The 21,727-nt window shown below is 40.6% G+C and overlaps 1 protein-coding gene across 1 annotated transcript in view; it reads right to left on the reverse strand.

Moving 5' to 3' along the window:
* The window catches only part of LOC109933936 (PC3-like endoprotease variant B), a 746,762-nt gene that overhangs the window by 526,589 nt on the left and 198,446 nt on the right, over positions 1-21,727 (reverse strand). The gene's annotated exons all lie outside the window — the stretch shown is intronic.

The following is a 21,727-nucleotide window of genomic DNA, read 5'->3' on the forward strand; positions in this document are numbered from 1 at the left end:
GGGTTGGGGTGGTGGGGGGGGGGGGGGGGGGAGTGGAATAGAAACCTTAATGCTGGACTGAATAAAAGGAAAAGAAATGGCAATCACTTATTTCCTCCAGAAGGATGCAAACCTCACCTAGCAGTCAATAATAAAGGCATTGCTTCACATCACAAATGGATTAAAGCTGTTTTACGACTTTTTAAGTCAACTAATTACAAGATTGTAAACTTGCAAAAAGTTTTGAGATTTTCTGTTAGGAATTAAGAGACAGAATAAAATGTGGCACACTTTTTAAAAGGGGAATTATTGCACTTTTTACTTGCACTTCTAATTTCGGACAACAAATCTTCATATTTAATCAGTGAATTAAAAAAGACATTAAAATATTTTCATAAAATTACCAGTTTTATCAATTAGTCTTTTTAAAGCTGAATTGCAGTTTGTCAAGCAGAAATAACAATGACTGAATAAATCAACTACTAATTGCCAGTGGTGCTAAATTTAGTGAGAGATCAGGAATGCTTTTGATCAAAACCACTGAATATGAAATCGTCCTCAGCTCTCCAGGCAACTTTATACGCCTTTCTATTTTCCATCTGTCAGTCACCTGGGAATTTGTGAACTATTCCATATGTCAGTCTTGTCAATCACTTAAAAATGTGGGAACTATCTGCCTACTGAATGAAGATTCTTGTTAACAGTTTAATCCATATATGGTGAAAAGTTGTTGCAAAAAAAAATGTACTTGCTTCATTTACAATTTTTAAAAAAATGGAGAGAAGGAATGTCAAAGGACACAGAAACATTTCAAATAACTTTTGTTTGAAAATCTGTGTGTTCAATGATATTCAATGAGATTTTTAGAGCTCCAAATTTCTGCATACAGGAGGTTTTGAACATCCTTCAAGTGGAAGTAAGTGGGAATAAGTGAAAAGGTGAATCAAGGGATTCCTTTACTCACCTGCCACAACTTCAGAGGAAGAGCTACAGGGACCCCAGAAAAAAGTATGACAATTATCAAAATTTTGGCACAAGTGCTAGAATTCTCCACAGACATTCACCCCATTATACAGCGTCTACAAGGACATAAACATGACTATTAAATTGAGGTAATGTACACCCACATCTTCTGCCATTGACCCCGCTATGTGTAAATTGCCAAAGGGCCCTGTGGCACTATAGGCTCATCTCAATTGCTCTGGAATGCTGAAAAATGTAACAATAAATGGACAATAAATGGAAATCAGGAGAGAGTCAAGGAAGTGGGGATTTTGCAGTTTGAAATGCTATAAGTAAAGTTTCCCTTGACTTCTATCATTGAACAAAGTGTTATCCCTCCTTCCATCAAATGTTCTATCTTCTGAAGACACCAGGACCATGTGATGCTGATGCCTTGAGGACTTGAAAACATTGGAATGTCCTGTCTGACCTCAACCACTGCACATCGCTGAACCAGCAAATGGCAAGTGAAGGCTCTGCTCACTACTAGGTCCTGCAAAAATTCCCAGTGTGGGTTACGAGCAGTTAGCTCTTGATGGTTTCACTATCTGGTTCTTCTACTGAATTCTTGCAGCGTTGCAACAGGATTGCACCACAAGGGCTAAGGAACCAAAGTCTCCATTGAAACCATGTTCATTCTTAGCCATTAAGAGCATTTCTATCCATTACTTTTGAAAGATCTTTAATAGATAACCATTAATCAATAGAAAAACTACTGTAAATTGAATAAAACATATACCTCTCTGAATTTAATAAATAATTATTTTGAGAGAACTTATCTGCTAAAAAAAACTGCTTACAGATGGGATATCAGAGTATTAGTTTCAGATATTCTAAAGGCAAGCTGTCGTCACAAGTATACAGAAATTTGGAGCTCCATTCACCCAAGTTCAAATAAGGTTATGATCACTCTCTGGTGCCAAAGTAACACCCTCATCTAAGTTTTATTACTGATCAGCCTCGGCATCTCAAATATACACTGGTGCAAAGAGACCTTGTGTAAATTGGAATAAGATTTGAGATGCATCTTTCACATCTATGTAATATAACACCAGCTTTTATGTATGAAATAAATTTCATGAAGGTGCCTACTGCATAGGACTTTCAGGTGTTCATACCATCTCCACAAAGGAACAGTAACTACACTGCTAAACTATTTGCTACATCATACAAATTAAATATAAAAACAATGTTAATCTGAATTATAAAATATAAAATACTAATATTTCAATTATCATTTCTTAATAATCATGATCATATCTTAGAAAATTATAAAGTCTTAATATTTCATGTTAAAGCTCACTCTTATGCCTTTCAACCAAAAAAACCATCAAAAGTATCACAGGTTATAAAATATGGGTTCAATTACAACTGGTTTCAATTATCAAAACCATTCGCAATTTTGGGATAATATTATGATCCCAGCTGATATCAAACTGATTATAATTTGTTTCTTTTTTGTTTTAATAACGTGGTCTCTCACTGAAATATAAACATACAATTTTTAGAGACAACAAGGTGCAGGGCTGGATGAACACAGCAGGCCAAGCAGCATCATAGGAGCAGAGAGGCTGATTTTTTAGATTTTGTTTCAGAAATAAAACATAAGTTAATTAACCAAAAAACTGAAGGTTAAATAGAGCAAAACAAGTGACTTACTTATAAAACCAATTCAAATAGTTTCAAACAGAGTATGAGTCAATCATATTAATTCCAAGCCATTTCTCTATAAATTTAAAACAAAAATAACACTCCTTGTGCAGTACCCAAAAGCACCCCTTGTACAATATATACATGACATAAAAGTCTTTCTCAATACCTTGATAGTCTTAAGGTAAATGTGACTAATTATTAGACTGGAAACATTGATAGCTTCTTTGTGGATCTATTATACACATTAGTGTACTCAGCCTCAAGTAATCTCTTCAGGGTTTTATCCCAATACTTCTGCTTTTGGGACTGTCACTAGCTCTTCATTATAAGATAATTTTGCTTTGCTACATTTTCTGACTCTACTCTTTACAACTGTCTCCAAGCAAGGACTGCACAAAGTAAACAGTTTATCCCTCTCAGCCACAAGAGTTTTCTTTAAACCTCAAAAACAAATCATAAGTCTATAAATTTCCAACAGTTCTTAAAGCATAATGGGTAACCTTGCCAAGTCATAAAACTTCCTAAGGTAAACAAAAGTTCATTAGTGCTGCCTAAGTAGCTCTCTCTAATGGTTTTAAAATAAAACATCATGATTACAGAAATACCTATGTGTTAACTATTAACTTCAGACAAACTTAAAATAAATTACATTAAAATGACAGTTTATATCACAACGCAATTTTATTACCAATTTAAGACAGGAGATAAAAACCATTTAATGTGAAGCATCTTTGTCCAAATAGTATTGTATGAGTTATATTGGGCACCTTCATGATTTTTTCCTTCACACATTAATGAATTTGTATTTCTTGAATACCCAAATAGGCGCTTGATAGGAGCAGCCTCTGACGATGTTCAAAACAACAAATGGAGCCATAGAACATTTTGAATTCTGTGACTCTATTCGAAGGGTGTGTTCATATATAAAGTTAGCAAGTTTTGAGACGTCAGAATAATATTTGCAGCACACAGCATATGATAGTGATGTGATTATGATCATACAGTGGTAACTCAGAGACTGTAAATTCAAATTCCACCATGGTGTGAAATCAAATGCAAAAAGGCATCAGATAAAATGACCTTCAAAAAAATAGGACTGTTATCAGAATCTAACTGGTTAACTCTTGTTTCTCAGGGAAGGGGCCACTTAGCCTACCCGCTAGTGTACATAACATCAGTTTCCTTGTCTTTGCTCACATCACAGAATTTTATGGCAAGGAAGACCCATCATATACGAACCAGCTTTCCGAGCATTTTACCTTGCTACCGAAGTCCTGTTTTTTACCCTGTAAAACTGTACTTTATTTTTATTTAAATAACCATCTTGAAAGCCTGCACGATATTCCCAGCGGTGTATTCCAGACCCTAACTATTCAATGTGTGAAATAGTCGCTTTAGCATGCTGCATTGCTTCTTTTGCAAAATACCTTAAATCTGCACTCTCTGGTTCTTGATTTGTTTATGAATGGGAACAATCTCTCCCCTATCTACTCTGACCAGACCCCTCATGATTTTGAAAACTTCAATCAAAATTCCTCTTAGCTGCTCCTTTCCCATGGAAACAGACTCAGCTTCTCCAATTTTTCCTAAGAAGTGAAGTGCATCATCCCTGCTACTATTCATGTAAATATCTTCTGCACTCTCTCCAATGCATTCATATCCTTAATATAGTGTGGTCTGGTACCCAAAAATCCAGGTCAGGTCTAACAAGTGTCCTACATAAGTTCATCATAACGTCCCTGCTCTTCTCCTTTATGCCCCAGTTTATGAAGCCTATGTGCTTTATTAACAGTTTTGTCTACATGTCCTGCCAACCTTGTCTAACTGTCCTGCCAACATTAATGACATGTATATTTACAGCCAAGTCTCTCTGCTTCTTCACACTCTTTAGAATAGGACCGTTCATTTTAAACTGTCACTCCATATGCTTTGCACTAAAACGCATAACCTCATTCTTCTCTACATCAAACTTCAGCTGCCTGCTAACTGTCTAACATGTCAACATCCTTTTGAAGTTCCAAAATATCCTCCTCACACTTTACAATTCTCTCAAGTTTTGTAGCATCAGCAAACTTAGAAATTGTACCCTGCACACCAAGACCTAGATCATTTACAGAAAATGTAAGCGTCCCAAACCAACCCTGGGAACTCTAGCACAAATTTTCCTCCTGCCTAAAACTACACGATAACTATTACCGCTTCCTATCCCTCAGCTAATTTTATCTCTCCAAAACTTTTTTTTTTAAACGAAGTTCAACAGTATAACTATGAGCAATTTTTCCCGAAAGAGTAGGTGACAGGATATGGAACACCAGATCTAAATCTGTTGGTATGCAAGATTAAAACATAATCCTGAGATTAGTAACATTTCAGATAATATATTGATAAGGATTATGAAGTCTAATCTAAATCATACGCTTGTAAAACCAATCATTTTGGCTATAGGCAATTCTCTTGGCTCAACTCAAATCTGAATTTATTAACAGATGGGAAATGTACAATTTTTGCTCATGGAGTTCTTAGAATAAAATAATATGAATTAATTTCTGAATGTGTGTAAATGTAGTGCTGACAGTATGGTAAATCACTGTTTGCTAAAATCTGCAGTTATTCTGATGATGTTAAGGCTTTAACAGGTGTGTTTTGACGTGGTTTCTTTTAGAGAGAGATTAGGGAACAGGTACCAAGCAGTCTAGGAGAAGATAAACAAATTGAGAAGCCTGGGGTGTTTTTTTTAAAATGTCGGAACAATAGAAGCAGCCTGAATGGGTACCGTCAAGTCCTAGCCATAGAATCAGGGCTTTTAGGTTTAGCTTTCAGCAGTTGTTGTCGGTATCTTGAAGAAGTGGAAGTTATTTTCCCCTCTCTCAATTACAGCCAAAAGCCAGGGATTCTCTTCCTGGGTGGCTGGATTACATTGAGTCAACCTGTTTTCTGAATTTGCCTTTTGCAATATAGTGTGTCTATGGGATGGTCCTATATTGGAGCAGCTACTGTTAAAATAATCTATTATTCTGTTAAATTTTCCAACTGAGTTAAGTTATCTCAAGTTCCTGATTCTTTTGCTCTATTTTAACTGTCGTGTTTGAATAAATTGTGTTTTGCTTAACATGGAGTAGTTTGAGCAGTTGAGTTGCATCTGGAACACAGCACGTCACGATTACCATTAAAACAAGAAAAGGTTCTGGTCTAGCTACTTTCTTAATATATTTTGAGGGGGTCAGTTCTAGTCCATAACATTATGATACTGATCCCTTTTTATTAAAGCACAATCCACATTGGTATATATTTGACTTGTGGTTAGAATCCCTTCAAAAACAACTTTCAAAATCCTTTACTGTTGATTTTCTTTGTCTAAATAAATAGTGAGCAACAGCGTCTTCAATTAGTTGATTACAACAATTTCTTTCAAAGAAGTTTCTTTTGGTTCAGTTCCAAACTTAAATCAATGGACAGAAATCAAACACAAACAAAGTTGCTGGAAAAGCTCAGCAGGTCTGGCAGCATCTGTGGAGGAGAAAACAGAGTTAACGTTTCAGGTCTGGTGACCCTTCCTCAGATCTTGGATTCTGGTTTAAACTCAGGTTTCAATGAAGATAATGGTGGCATTGACTGAGGCTTTCGGTTTAATTCAATCTGTACTTGGATTTCACGGGCTAAAGTTTTGCCTGATCAGAAGACAAAACTTTAGCCCATGAAATCCAAGGAGGCAGGGAGAAATGGAGCCGTCTAAAAGTGTCATAACTTTGAGAGCCTGACTGCCCTTTTGCATTGCAGAGAGGTTCTAGTTGAAGTTGTAGAATGAGTATCAATGATTATAGGATTACTGCTAGTCGTAGGCAGGACATTCAAGATGTTTATTGTTACCAACGGAATGGTTAAAATTCAGGTGAATGAGCCTCTTTTATAGAATTAAGCTACTGCAATGCCTTGAAAACAAATGATGGTGTCAAACATAGAAATAAAACAGAACAGAAAACTTTTGAAAAGTTTGCCCATTGCTCTCATCTACATATTTGAAAGACCATTCAAGATTATTCAAAATTCTTTTATAAGGTGGTTCTATCACGGCAATATAATTATTCATGGAAATATTTAAATTATGAGAAGCATGCATTCCTCTATGGCATATGGTATCATCCTATCTCTGAAGTAAACTCAAATCACTTCCAAAAGTTCTGGTTTTGCTGCCATACTGGGCCAGTTAATATGTTACTGAAATTCCTACACAAATGTATACTGAAAAGTTTCACCGTACAGTGAGTCTACATCAAGTGGATTTACCGCTCTGAAAAAGCATGTTAAAAGTCATCCCACTGGAATATGATCGGAAATGACTGTTTTTCTTTAATTTTTCTAAATCAATGTTTCTAATGTCAGACTTTCACATTTGCACCAACCGCCAATAGATTATAAACATTATAGCAAAGAAACATTTTACTTAACCTCTAAGGCCATCTCAAGTTCAAATGATAGTTTATTTATAGAATTCTTCAGACAGAAAAATAGCTCTAGTAGAAGAAACCAAAGAGGGATTGCGGTGTCAATTAGATTTGTTTATTATCGTACTTTCTGACTAACTTCAGTTTTTACAGATCTAAAGCAACGTTAGCATTGATTCGTCACTGAAACCTGATGGGAATCAGTGCAACTTGCAGTGAAAATGTTGTCATCTTTGTTTCTCTATTGGTTTTACCAGTCACAAGAAGTGCAATAGCTATGGAAAAGCACAATGTGATTTCAACACATATTTACATTTCAGTGTGAACAAGCCGAGTTGGCAGGTAGTGAGGTCTATCCCAGCAGGTCTTTTACTTCCCATTCCATAAATTTCTTTGTAGAAATGGAGTTTCACACCTTTCTTCTTTCCATGTGACTTTCTTCAATTAACTTACAAAAAGTGGAGAAATTCATTTTACAACAGCTACTGTGAAGACAGATTGCTACCCAATACTTCTTTTAAATCATAGTTCATTAAAATAAGAATTTTATGCCCAATTTCAAACAGAATGACTGAAAAACATCAATACATGCCAAACTTGAATTCTGTTCAAATTTTCTCTGCATGCCAATTCATTAAAAAATAATTTTTAAAAATCTTATTGTGGACACTGATCACGAGAAAAACTAAAAGGAAGGCTTTTTACAATCGTCAGGAATTTTCTTTTAAACACAGAGAAAAACAGTTTCATTGATACAGTTTTGAATTTTTAAAAACCGTACAGGACTTTTCCAGACATGACAGAAAATATCCTGCTAAAGTTAGTTATAATAATCAAACAGCCCCATAACCAAATATCTGTTAGGCTATTATATTACTATTTTTGTTTGAAGAAAAAAAAATGCATTGAAAATGATCCTTGTTCTACTTTTTTTTAATTTTTCCCAAATGTATATTTTTGCTTTTGCTGGCTTCCTGACTATTTTGTAATGTGTATAGCATTAAGTTTCCGACTGATCAATGCACAAACAACACATGTGCAGAATGCACAGCAGCTGTATTGTGCATTAGTTCTGACTATACCCAAACGAACATGGAAAACTAGCAACTGTTTAAATGATCTTAGAGTGAAAGAAATGAATTTTTGACAGTTTATTTTGACCTGATGCTACGTAATAGATCATTTCTTTGTGGGCAATTTGTAAAATTATTCTTTCTTGAGAGGTGGGCATCTTTGGGTCAGCAGTATTTATTGGTCATCCCTAAATGCCTTGCAATGGAATGGGTTGCATGATCTGGCAGTTCAGTGGATGGGGAATCTGGGACTGCATTAGGACCCAATCACAGTCCCAAAGAAACTATCCCTGGCAATAAGGAAGCTAGAGTCAGAGAGCTAAATCTGACTTTTTTTTTTGGCTAGTCCAAGTTTAGTTGAGATGTTTTTGGAGGGTGTTTAGAGTTACAGTCATAGAGTTATACAGCATGGAATCGGACTCTACAGTCCAACTCAGCGATGCTAATACAATTTGCCAAACTAAACTAGTCTCATTTGCCCACGTATGGCCCATATCCCTCTAAACCTTTCCTAATCATGTAGTTGACTAAATGTCTTTTAAATGTGGTAACTGTACCTGCATCTACCACTCTCTGTGTGAAAAAGCTGCCCCTCAGGTACCTTTTAAATCTTTCTCCTCTCACCTTAAATATATGCCCTCCCGTTTTCAGCTGCCCCTCTCTAGGGAAAAGACCTTTGCAATTCATCTTATCTAATGCCACTCATGATTTTATAAACCTCTATATAATCGTCCCTCAACTTCCTATGCTCCAGTGAAAACAGTCCCAGCCTACCCAGCCTCTCAGAGTCATAGAGAAGTACAGCATGGAAGCAGACGTTTCAGTCCAGCTCATCCATGCCGACCAGATGTCCTAAATTAATCTAATTCCATTTGCCAGCATTTGGCCCATATCCCTCTCAACTCTTCCTGTTCATGCACCCATCCAGATGCCTTTTAAATGTTGGAATTGTACCAGCCTCCAACTCTTCCTCTGGCAGTTCATTCCATACATGCACCACCCTCTGCAAGAAGTAGTTGTCAGTTAGGTCCCTTTTAAATCTTTCCCCTCTCACCTTAAACCTATGCCGTGTAGTTTTGGACTCCTCTACCCTGGGGAAAAGACCTTGGCTATTCACCCTATCCATACCCTCATGATTTTATGAACTTCCATAAGGTCATTCCTCAGCCTCGAACACTCCAGGGAAAATAGTCCAGTCTATTCAGCCTCTCTTTATACCTCAGACCCTCCAACTCCCTGGCAATATCCTTTTAAGTCTTTTCTGAACCTTTTCAAGGTTTACAACATCTTTCCTATAGCAGGGAGACCAGAACTGAACAGAGTATTCCAAAAGTGGCCTGACCAATGTCCTGTACAGCCACAACACAACCTCCCAACCCTATACTCAACGCGGACCAATAAATGGAAGTGAACCAAACACCACCTTCACCACCCTGTCTATCTCCGATTCCATTTTCAAGGGACTATGAACCTGCACTCCAGGGTCTCTTTGTTCGGCAACATTCCCCATGACCCAACCATTAATTGTGCAAGTCCTGACCTGATTTGCCCTATCAAAATGCAGCACCTCACATTTATCTAAATTAAACTCCATCTGCCACTCCTCAATCCATCTGATCCAGGTCTCATACTGATGTAACCTTCTTTGTTGTCCACTACACCACTAAGTTTTTCTGTCATCTACAGACTTACTAACCATACCCCTTATATTCACATCCAAATCATTTATATAACCCAAAGTCTCCAGTCCCAGCAATATCCTTGTAAATCTTTTTCTGAATCCTCTCAAATTTAATAATATCCTTCCTCTAGCAGGACAACTAGAACTGTGCATAGTACTCCAAAAGTAGTCTCACCAATATACTGTACAAAGACCTTCTGAGATTTCTCCACTATCTTACCAAACTTGCCGCATTTATTGTCTACTGAACCCTACGGCATCTCTCACATCCAATTTCTACCTCATCTTATCACATGCCATTCCCACGACTCAACACTCAGTGGATATTAGCCGAAAAACCAGTATCCCAGTCTCCACCGCATTTTAAAAGCCCATTGTGCATCCAGATGCACGCTGGCGTTCCAAAGCTGCCCTGCTCCATCAAGGACACAGGTCTGAATGCGTCAGAGAAGGGGAAGATGGCACTGTGATTCTCCAGCAGGAAGCTGGGAGGTCCTGGTGGAGGGTGTGGTCCAGAGGAGATGCCTCTTCTTCCTAAAGGACCAGCAGTGGAGGCCATGCCACCAGACATTTCCAGTGTTGTCTGAGGTCACCAATCAGGTCAGTGCCATCTCCAAAGGATTGGCCAGCAATGCAAAATGGTCAATTCCCTTCTCCATTCCACCAGGTGACAGTCCTCCCTCTTCTATCACACAGCCCCAACAAGATGTGCTCACGTCCCTGACTGATGACAATACATTTTGCTGGCCACATTAGCCCTAGCCATTGGACTTCGTAGCACAGAGCCAAAGGACTTACTGTGATCCACACCCTGGAGTCCAGGGGCAAGGATCTTAACAAAGCACAGTCTAACCAGATGCCTGACTGTGGCTAAATCCCTTCACTGGCATCGGGGGGGGCTGCCTTTAACTAACTGCGTTAGGACCTCCTGACTGATGGATTTCAGTGAGGAATATTACTCTAAGACTTTGAGACATTGTTGCCTGTTTGTTGCACATGCTGTGCATTTGCACACAAGCTACTGGCACAAGGAGCAGGACTGACATAGCACACCTCCATACAACAAGATGTATGTCCCCTAGACCGAGGGCTACTTAGCAGCAAGACAAGCTGCTGATTTGATGACTGCACTAATTGACACGCTCAGGCAAAGCAAAGCAGGGATGCTGTGAGAATGCAGATGGGCGCTAAGTGAGCTAGCACTAATAGAGAAAGTGAGCATCCCTACACTGCAGCCTAGTCTACTAGGTTAAATGGGTATGTGCTCTGTGTGCCAAGTGTCCCTACTGAAGTCTTTCAAGTGTTAGTTGCAATGCAAATCAGTCCTTTCCAATGCACACTATTAACGCATCAGAGGAAGTGTCAAGATGGTCGTGGTGGGTTGCTTGATGCCAATGTGCATTGGAGGAGGAGTGCAGGAGTCTGGTCCTGTCAATCATGCCTGAGGCTGCAGTGTAATTGAAGTCACTATAGATTTCATTCGGAGCAAGCAGTGAGCCAAATCTACCAAGTGCATGATTTGGTTTCCTCGTCAAATTTTCCAGACAATAAGTTTGTTTGATGAGTTTGGGTGGCTGGGAGGCTGAACGTTAATGAACCGAGTTGTGTCATTAACAAGGCATTAATCCCCATCAATTTTCATCTCACCACTGCCTAGCAAGGATCTTGCGCCATTTGTGAAAAGCACAATCTTGACATCAAGGTGGACCTGGCCGTACTTGTTGCCTAATTCTGCCACAAATCTCACCATAGCCCCCGATGCTCAGAATCCCAGAATATTCGAAAAGGGGTAGCTCAGCACATAAAAACAGGATGGTATGGTTGTAAACTTCACTCCAACCCCTTTATTTCCAGGAAGCAAACTGCAAACCCAATTAGAGGTACTGAGTTGGCAACTGTAATACTTGCATCATGCAAGGCAATGGCCTGGTGGTATTATTGCTATTCTGTTAATCTGGAGACCCATGTAATGTTCTGGGGACCCGGGTTCAAATCCCACCACAGCAGATGGTAGGATTTGAATTTAAGAAAAAAAAAGTCTGGAATTAAGGGTCTAATGATGACCATGAATCTATTGCCAATTGTTCAGAAAAAACATCTGGTTCACTAATGTCCTTCAGGGAAGGAAACTTCCATCCTTACCTGGTCTGGCCTACATGTGACTCCAGGCCCACAGCAACATGGCTGATTCTCAACTCCCCTCTGGGCAATTAGGGATGGGCAATAAATGCTGGCCTAGCCAGTGATGCCCACATCCTGTGAATGAATAAGTAAAAGGCTACTTGCAGATTTCCAAGTCTTGGAGAAACAGCAGCTCAAAGATGACAACATTTAAGGAAGAAAGTAAGTGTGTTATAATGCTGTTGGTGGGCCAGAAGAGTACAATCACAGCACGCCCTACCCTAATCACAAACTATCTCTCGCATTAGATCCCTCCCTGTACCCAAGCCCCAACTGATCATCTCTACTGGGCTCAGGGCCAGGACACTGAGCCCCTGTCCACTCTTTATAAACCCAGGTCAGGGATTAAATTTGCCTGCTATTGCAGCATGTTCTTAAACTCAGGATCCCCGGTTTTATCCCTCGCCTTGCCTATATAGCCTTGCCCTATTAATATCCAGGCTCAGGTTGATTTGTAGCGCCCACAGGAACAGTCTTGCTTCTTCCTAATTCTTCCACAACTACAAATAGAATGTGCTTCTTAGCACTCAGGCTGACCCACTGTTTATAAATTACAAGTGGATTAGAAATTAAGCATTCTGAAAAATATCCTGTGCATGTGAACTCAATGTTTAGAATAAACACACAAATGTATCTAGCAAATTAGAAAGACACACCACCTTGAAACATTTTGATTACACCATTGTCCACTGTGCGGAATCTGAAGTCTACACTTGAGTATTTCTCTCATACAGTCCTCAAGGACCAAACGTAACGTGTGCATAAGAACATAACTATCAGCAGCAGGAGAAAGCAATTCAGCCACTTGTTGCTAAACTCATGACTGATCTCATCTCGGCCTCAAATCCACTTTCCTGACCTCTGGCCATATTTCTTCAACCCATTGTTTATTAGAAATCTGTCTATTTCCTCCTTAAATTCACTCAATATCAGAGCATACCCCACACACTGGAGTAGTGAATTCCACAGATTCACGACCCTTTGAGAGAAGTAATTTCTCATCTGTTGAAATCTGCTAGCCATTAGCCTAAAACTATGGCCTCTCATTCTAGATTTCCCTACTAGAGGAAACATGTGCTCTGTGTATGCTTCATGAATCCCCTTCAGTATCATATATACCCGAATTAGAGTTCCTCTCATTCTTCTAAACTCCAAGAGTATTGGCTTAAACTGCTCAATCTCTCTTCATAACACAAACCCCTCATGTCTGGAATCAATCTACAGAACCTCCTCTGAACTGCCTCCAGTACAACTACAACCCTGTTCAAGCTCGGGAACAAAAATTGTACGCAGTACTCCATGTACAGTCTCACTAATGCCTTGCACAGTTGTAGCAACACTTCCCTACCTTTGTACTCCACTCCTTTAGGAATAAATGTCAAAATGTCATTTGCCTTCCTTATTACCTGCTGTACCTGCATACTAGTTTTCAGTGATTCATGTACTGAAGTACTTTGAATTTAGATACGTGACCTTTTCTATTCTTCCAACCTCACACTTATCCACGTTAAACTTCATCTGCGAAATTTTGGCCCATTCACCTAGCCTATCCATATCCATTTGTAAATTTATTTTAACTTCTTGCCAAGTAATGGTGTCTGCTACAATGTGAATGTCATGTCATGTTTGCTCTGCTTGAACCTAACTTCCAGCTCCTACTCCCAGCACTCTAATAATCTAAATAACGATATAACATATCCTGTTGAGCATAAGGGTTATTACAAAAATATTGGGCATGTGATCTACGAGCCTAACAAAGTGTCTTTTTTTTCTCATTAAGCTTTGTAATGCCTCATTACAAAACAGGCTGCAGAAACTGACTAAGGATTCTTTGTCAGCATTTTCTAAACCCATCTCGATGACCTAGAAGGACAAGAGCAGGAGACACATAGGAACACCACTACCACCTGCAAATTCCTCTCCAAGCTTCTGAACATCCTGACTTGAAACTATATTGCTGTTCCTTCAATGTCACTGAGTAAATATTCCTGAGCTTCCGCTGGAGCCGAACAATGGGTGTGCCTCCACCATGCAGCTCACTATCACGTTATCAAAGACAATGAGGATGAGGACTAAATGCTGGTCTCCTCAGTGATGTCCACTTCCCCTGCACATCAATTAAAGCGATATCTTTATCACAGCCTTGGCTAGACTATGAAAAGCAGTTCACTATCTCTTCATGGGAGAAGAGTAATCTAACACCAAAGCAAAACGTTTAATAACTTGGAAAACATTCACATCTCTGAAAAGGCTTGATGGTTTTAACACTTTTGCTTCAACCTCCCGTGCCCCAACTCTCACTTCTTCCAATTAATCGCAGTGGCATAAAAAGGAATGAGAGAGAATATTTGCAAAGGCTATGAGATGACAGGCAAAATTATTACTGACCTGACCACAGGAAGCAATTGGGTTAGTAGGTCAAGTATGGGAGAAAACCTACAATTGTGAATTTCCCCACTGGCCATAGAATTAACATGTCCCTCGGCGGGGGGAACAGGTTGACCCAGAGAGGAGGGGGATGGGTTGGTGATCATGAGGCCTACCAATCCTTTGGAGCAGATTTTGAGCCTGAGTGGAGGCTGAAAGGTCAGATATGGGGATCCAGGTCTGGTGTTGGGCTGAGGGGGATATCAAGGCTGTGCGGTTGTTCAGAGGTCTTGGGTGTGGCTGGGCTAGATTGTTTCAGTGAGGGTGGGGGATTGGAGAAGAAAGACCCAGTGGTTTGGATGAGGGGGGGGATTGCAAAGTAAAGAATAGGATTGAGGCCTGGTTTAGGCAGAAGATCGGGGGTCTAGTCAGAGTGGTGCAAATAGTATTGTGGACTGGGGCTTTGCAGGAGTGGTGGAGGGGTTGGGGACAGTGAGATCAGGGCTTGATAGTGGTGGTGATGGTGATGGTGATTCAGGCCTGACTGTGTGTGATCAGGCTCAGTAGTGGCGTGTGGAAATTTGGATTTGATGATAATGGCTGCAGTTGAAGCCTGAATACCAGGCACTATTGGGGCATGGTTGATTGTATGGTGGAAGAGGAAGTCCTTGGTAATGGGATGTGGGGGTGTTAGAACTGGATTTTATGGTTACACGTACTCAAGTATAGGAATACATAAGGAGAAAATGTACAAGTGTAAAAAGTCGCCATTCGCTGTCACCATCTTGGTTACAAAACCAGAATTTTAAAAACAGAAAAAGCTTTTCAAAAACCGCCAAAAGGAAAAAAAGTGTCCAGACCTTAAAAAAAGTAAAGTATAATCTCCATAAAGGTGTTTGGAATGTTTAGCCACTGATGCAGGTACCCGGGCCTAGCCACAGCCTGGAGCCTAGGTCAGCTTGTGACTCTTGCATCAATCGCCAGGAGGAACTGCATTCTTGCTGCCAGTGACAATGTCACTGCCCCCTCTGATCACCACGAGGAGCCATATCGTTGTTGTCGCAGACACCGCTGCATCCAAAATCTGGGACCAGCGAGAGGCTGCCACCATTACACAAAAGGTCTGTTCTCGCTACTGATGTCATTACTGCTGCTGCCTTTGATTGCTGGGAGGAACCATGACCGCCACCGCTACAACGGCCCATTCTCGCTGCCAGTGCCATGCTGCCACCGCTCCCCCCACCCCTCACCCCCAACCCCGATCGCAGAGAGGAGACCGGGAAGGCCGCTGCCTCCAATTGCGCTGCCAACTCGTCCTGACATGAGCCTGACACCTTTCCATTCACAGCCCGCTCTCACTGCTGTGCCAATTCCACCAAATCGCACAGAAGGCTTTAAAGGAAGGAAAACTAAGAATAAAAACAAAAAGGGCAAAAGTAAAAAGGGGGGGGGGGGAAAGAAAGAAAGTGGACAGAAGCGGAAAAGCTTCAGGCATGTGGGACATGTGTGAGGTGATTTGATTTGATTTATTATCGTCGCATGTATTGGATACAGTGAAGAATATTGTTTTGTTTGTTGTTCAAACAAATCATACCTTACATTAGTACATTAGGATGCAGAATATAGTGCTCCAGCTACCGAGAAAGTGCAGAGAAAAATCAACTCTAATATATGAGCAATCCATTCATAAGTCTGATAACAGCGGGGAAGAAACTGTTCTTCAATCTGTTGGTATGTGTTTTCAAACTTTTGTATTTTCTGCCCAAAAGGAGAGGGTGGAAGAGAGTATAACTGGGGTGGGAGGGGTCTTTGATTACGTTGGCTGCTTTCATGAGGCAGCAAGAAACATAAACGGAGTCAATGGAAGGAAGGCTGGTTTTCACAACGGACTGGGCTGCATTCACAACTCTATGTGATTGTGGTCTTAGACAGAGCAGTTGTCATACCAAGCTGTGATGCAGCCAGATAGAATGCTTTCTATGGTGCATCACAATCAATTGGTAACAGCCATTGTGGAGGTGTCAAACTTCCTTAGCCTTCTGAGGAAGCAGAGGTGTTGGTGTGTTTTCTTGACTGGAGCATTGATGTGGATGGATTAAGACAGATTGTTGGTCATATTTACTCTGAGGAACTTGAAGCTCTCAATCACCTCCACCTCAGCACCATTGATACAGACAGGGGCGCGTCTTCCACTCCACTTCCTGAAGTCGATAACCAGCTCATGTGGGATGCGTGTATGCGAGTGAGTGAGTGTGTGTGTGTGTATGCGGGTGAGTGTGTGTGTGTGCGTATGCGAGTGAGTGAGTGTGTGCGCGCAAGTGAGTGAGTGCGCGTGCAAGTGTTGGAGGGGGTGTGGGTGGGAGATTGTTTCTGGGTTTACACCATCAAAGCTCCACAAGCAGTCACCTGGGTCCAGGAATCAGATATGAAGACATTTGGAAACCTTGCTGCACTGTTAAATTTCAACAGTCCCATTATCATTTTCAAACTGCATCCCTCTTTCTTGTAACAGGTTGCTTGGCTAACTTCCATCTTCAGTTATGACCAGAAATAAGCAGGTTGGAGATGGTTTGGGTCAGAAAACAATTTACAGGACTTTGACTACCAGCAACATCTGGTTCAAAACTATATGTTTTTGACGTTCACATTCTGTTCAATTTGTGAGCAACACCTACACATTTACATGTAGACCTGCAAATCTTCAGGCGACTCAACACACTGTTTTTTACTTTCTGCTCGAGGTTAGGTCTTCAAAATTCCTAGAATAAACATAGATCCAACCATTCTGTCAGGAATATTCACCCAACATCGTTGTTGGTGAGTTTTCCAACCAGTGCTAAGATGAGGTGTTGCCGTGTGGTTAAAGAGGGCTCCCAAAGCTGGAGGGGCAATAGGGGTCCCCTCAAATTATGTTACATCAGCAGCCCCTCCATTCACGATGAGAGAGAGAGAGACAGACAGACAGAGAGAGAGAGAGACACATGTGCAGGCTCCCTTAACAGAGCAGGTTTAAAAGGAACATTTAGAAAGTGGCCATAGTTGCTAATAAGTGAATGTGCACCCCCCCAAACACTGGGGAGCCACAGCTACAGCAGTGGTTGGTGCTGGGGAGGGGTCCTCGGCAGGACATTAACCTCCTCCAGCCCTATCCCACATTGGGAGACCACTTCCTGCTTCTGGTTGTGCTTTGGCTACAGTATGGGGTTCGCCTGCCAACTGGAAAATTAATGTCACCACAGAAAAGTGGTCTTCATTACCTTTAGGGGAGGTGATGACCTAATGTTACAATCACAGGTCTGTTAATGTTCTGGGGGCCTGGGTTCGAATCCCACCACAGCAGATGGTGGAATTTGAATTAAATAAAAAACATCTCGAAACCATTGTTGATTGTCAGAATAAAACAAACCCGTCTGTTTCACTGATGTCCTTTCGGGAAAGAAACCTTCCACCCTTACCTGGTCTGGCCTACATGTGACTCTTAACTGAACCTCTGGGTAATTAGGGAAGGGCAATAAATGCTGGTCTAGCCAGTGTTCACCCTCATCCCATAAATGAATAAAGAAAACTTATTTAACTGACACTGCGTCGATCTGGACTTCTGGAAAATAGCTCACAGGCAGAACGTTGCCAGTAAACTGGCATAACCTGTCCATACCAGAGGAAAATTCCAGGGCGGAACGGTGGCTCAGTGGTTAGCACTGCAGCCTCACAGTGCCAGGGAACCGGGTTCAATTCCACTGCCTGTGTGGAGTTTGCACATTCTCCCCGTGTCTGCATGGGTTTCCTCCGGGTGCTCCGGTTTCCTCCCACAGTCCAAAGATGTGCAAGCTAGGTGGATTGGCCATGCTAAATTGCCCGTAGCGTTCAGGGGTGTGTAGATTAGATGGGTTATTGGGGGATGGGTCTGGGCGAGATGCTCCGAGGGTCGGTGTGGACTTGTTGGGCCGAAGGACCAGTTTCCACACTGCAGGGATTCTATGAATGATGACTTGTCTTTCTCTGGTACCTTCCCCTGAGCAATTCCTGCACTTTCTTCGTACCTGTTCTGACCCAGCCTACATTTCAATGGTTTTTTTTTTGATATTATACGTGGGAGCCAACTTACACAAAAATACTCTGTTCCCTCTTCTCAAGATACATATGATTTATGATGAAGTGTTCATAAACAATACTATTCTTCAGTTCCAGTAGTACAGTGTGATTATTCAACAAAAATAGAAAATGTTAAATTTGATCAGGAAGCTCCAGTATTAAGTCCTCTTTGCCAACAGCAGCAGGAAGCAGTTGCCTCGAAAGGTAATTTACTGTCATTAGTTTTTGAGTCATGCTGAGTAATTCTGCTGGTATTAATAACTGAATACAGCTCATCAGGTCAATGGTTTTCTGGTTTCTCCTATTTTTCTTCAGTCATTATGTAGCTGAAGACTGGAAGTTCCTGAACCATAAACTGCTCACGCTGGAAGTACGAGAAAAAAATGATTTTCACCGTACTCCTTTCTCTGTGCAACTAAATAAAGTGATGGAATAAATGTACTACAAAACACAAAACACCTCTGGAATTTTTTTTAATTAACAGGATAAGGGCATCACAGGCTAGGCCGTCATTTATTGCTCATCCCTAAAAGCCCAGGGGGCAGGTAAATGTCAACCACATTGCTGTGGGTCTGTAGTCACGTGTAGGCCAGACCAGGTAAGGACAGCAGTTTCCTTTTCCTAAAGGATATCAGTGAACCAGATGGGTTTTCTAATGATCAACAATGGATTCACAGCCATCATGAGTCTCTCAATTTCAGGTTTTTTTTTTAGAAACTGATTTCAAATTCCACATTCTGCCATGGCGAACTTTGAACCCAGGTCCCCAGAGTATTACCTGGGTTGCTGGATTAATACCACTAAGCTATCGTCTTTTTCTGCAGCCATAGACCATGAACAATCCATATTACAATGGATTGTACTTGAGCCTTTTTAATTTGCCAATTTCTTCATTTAAAATTGCTCTGAAAACGTAAAGATAACTGAGAAAGAAACAACGTAACTCCTACACATCCCTGCATCTCAATCATTTAATACTGTTGTTGTCCACCCGCTACAACAACACATGAACCAATGGGGACGAAACACCATTTTAGCAGCAGTATAAAGTTGGCAGTAGCAAATAGATGTCAATGGAAAGGACAGTTGCACAAATGTAAAGACATAGAAACACAGAAATAGGTGCAGGAGTAGGCTATTCAGCCCTTCAAGCTGATGAAAAGCTGGTCAAATTGTGATGTTCTGTTTTGTTTCTTGCCAAAGTTGAAAATTGAGGATTTGAACAACTCAGTCAATACCTATACCTGTGTGTTTTAATACCATTCTCAAAACCAGCCTGCCTTCTACTTAGCACAGCAAGGGTGGATTTAGATTTAGTGAGGAAACTAAATGGCAGCCAGAGAATAGATCTGGAATTCCTGTCCCCATTTCTGGCACTGCCAAGTGCCCTTGGTGTGGGAAAGCAAATGAGTTAGGAGCTTGCAGGCAACACAAGAAATGTTATCACCGCCTAGGCATTGGAGTGCTGAATCAGTAATTTTTGAGATTTTCACAATGTCAGCAAAGTTCTGAAGGCCATGTAAACCAGCATCTTGCAGTTGAGAAAGGAATGGAACACCATTCTTAAGGATGGAAAGTTCTAAGAAGTGTCCAAGTAGGCAGACCTCTTCAGGAAAGTGAGCTCGGAAACGGGGATGCATTGGAGAGGGTGAGAAGAGGTAGAGTTGACCTTTGTGGCAACTTGGGTGTTGCTCAAATATCTGGCACCAATGGGGCATTCAGCCAGGTTTGCTATCCCAAAGAAGGAATCCTGCCATGAAATAGTGCAGCTCACTTGCAATTGGTTGCAGTTGAGGCAGTGCAACAACAACATTAGCCAGCCTGAATAAGGGTCCCTGAGTAGGAAGAAGAATAACCTCAGAAGATAAAGTTATGGACGAGGTCCTGAAAGTATCCAGAAGTCAAGGCTCTAATGAAACTGGCTTACTTCTCTGGAAAAATCTGAGTGTCATTGCAGGAGCAGACTGTAACTATACAGAATGATGATAACACACTTCCTTGATAATGACCTTTCACCTTCCATACTCAAAGGTCTCTGCAGCTAGCACTGAAACTCACGGGTGATAATCAGTTTCTTCATTGCGGGATCATTTCAGGGCTCTGTCACTGACCCAAGTGGTGTCTCTCTGTTGGCTGCTAAACATTGGATTCACACTGCCATAGATGCCCATTTCACAAGGGCAGCTGTCTTCAAAGGTTTCCCAATAGACGCAGCCTATTAAGCACAGGCAGTGAACGGTTGCACCACTAAAGGTGGATTGGCTCAGGTACAGAGAAAGATTGACTGCACTAGTACTGCCAGGATACAGGTGAAATCATGGCATTGGGAAGTTCCCCAACTCCTATTTCTCACCACCAAACATGAAATCTAGCCCAAAAAAGAACTTCCTGTCTTCACTGATATCAAACCCTAGTACACTTTATCAAATTTTGCTCTCTACGGATTATTTTAATTTCCAAGACCATTGTCTAGTTGGTCACACAAATTCAGCTACAACAATAATTAACTCTTTAGCATATCCAGATTTATCACTGATCCAAATCCCTTCACATTAGCCAATATGATCATCTGTTTCTGGCATCTGGCAGACAATTTTTGTTAATCTAGGTAAGATTATAACAACAGAGTTGTAAACCAGGATAATTACAAATGTCTAGTCAGTAAAGCTCAGTCGGTATTCAAAAGGCAAAATGAGGAACTGAGGTTTTATTACTAGTTTTAGCTGATAGAAAGAATCATGACACTTAACTTGGAAATTTGAAAATTATTTGGTCAGTGGCAAATTCCATACGGCAAGTAGCAAAATATTTTAGGAGCAAAAAGATGTTACATTCATCTGCTGCATTATAGTAATTACATAAAATGTTGGATTCTCCCAGTTGGCTGGCTATTCTGCATCATCGGTTTGACTTTGTCATTTTGTGACTCAACAACACAAGCATTTCAACAAAACCAAAGACAGCAAACAATATTTTAAACAGAATTACCATTAAATGTTAGTGCCTATTAATCGAATGAAAACATGATCTCTCATATTTAATCTTAAAGTGTCGATCACAAAATGAAGAAACACATTAAACATATGAAATTGAGTAGGTAGCTCTCTCCATGTTAAAAACTGGGAATTCTTTCAAAAGATGACCATATGCATCTTTTAGTAATATTAGTTGGGAGCCGTTTTAAAATGAGCACTTTTTAAAATTTGGCTTTGCACCAGATTGCTATGATACTGCAATGGGTGTGAAGGGCAAACAGT

The sequence above is a fragment of the Rhincodon typus genome, chromosome 6, assembly GCF_021869965.1.
Source record: "Rhincodon typus isolate 14 chromosome 6, sRhiTyp1.1, whole genome shotgun sequence".
In the NCBI taxonomy this organism is placed as follows: Eukaryota; Metazoa; Chordata; class Chondrichthyes; order Orectolobiformes; family Rhincodontidae; genus Rhincodon; species Rhincodon typus.